The 813-nt window shown below is 34.2% G+C and overlaps 1 protein-coding gene across 1 annotated transcript in view; it reads left to right on the forward strand.

The window, feature by feature from the left end:
• LOC107670362 (nuclear pore complex protein Nup205-like) overlaps positions 1 to 813 on the forward strand; it is a 21,879-nt gene that overhangs the window by 17,687 nt on the left and 3,379 nt on the right.

Raw genomic sequence — 813 nt, forward strand, 5'->3', positions numbered from 1 at the left:
CCTCACTCCACAACAAATCCTTTCAATTAACAGTATTTAGAAAAGAACAGGAACTAAAAATATAAGAAGCTATAGCAATATAAGCGACAAGCCAAAACTAATTCATTTAGGCTAAAACGAAACTGAAACCAACGTTGGGTCTCTCATTCCACACAAAATCAAATGTTTCCATATTCGCAATGTATTTGAATGGCAAATTATTATTTATTATGTACTTCACTGGCGTTCCAATATCCACTTAAAACAAAATGTTTTGCATAACATCACGGCGGTACGGTGATAACGCTTAACGGCACAGACTTTACTACATATTTGAACTGAGCAGTGTGTTTTTTTTCCATATGTTTGACTGACTGTATTTTATTATGATAATGAACTGGCTGCATTGTCAAGGTAGCAATGCTTAACTGTGTGCGCGCATGCGGCTCCGGCGCAATCACTTGAATTTTTTCCTTCTAACAGCGGAAGAAACTACTCCTTTTAGTCCTAAAGATAATCGGAATTGTAAAAGGTTTGCCTTTATTAGTGTACATTCACAATAAAAACAAATCTTTGTGCTTTTGTAAAATAAGCCTAAAGAAAAATATTATGCTGCTTTCTGCCGTCTGTTTCCTTTCACGCAGCACAAAAATGAACCGAAGCTCCGCATACTAGGCTACTTGTTGCAGAGTTTTTCTTTCATTTTCTTAATTTATTATTTAAGTAAAAATATGTTTCTCGTATAGGCCTATTTATTAGTTATATACAGTATCTCACAGAAGTGAGTACACCCCTCACATTTTTGTAAATATTTTATTATATCTTTTCATGTGA

The sequence above is a fragment of the Sinocyclocheilus anshuiensis genome, unplaced genomic scaffold, assembly GCF_001515605.1.
Source record: "Sinocyclocheilus anshuiensis isolate Anshui unplaced genomic scaffold, SAMN03320099.WGS_v1.1 scaffold949, whole genome shotgun sequence".
Taxonomy (NCBI): Eukaryota; Metazoa; Chordata; class Actinopteri; order Cypriniformes; family Cyprinidae; genus Sinocyclocheilus; species Sinocyclocheilus anshuiensis.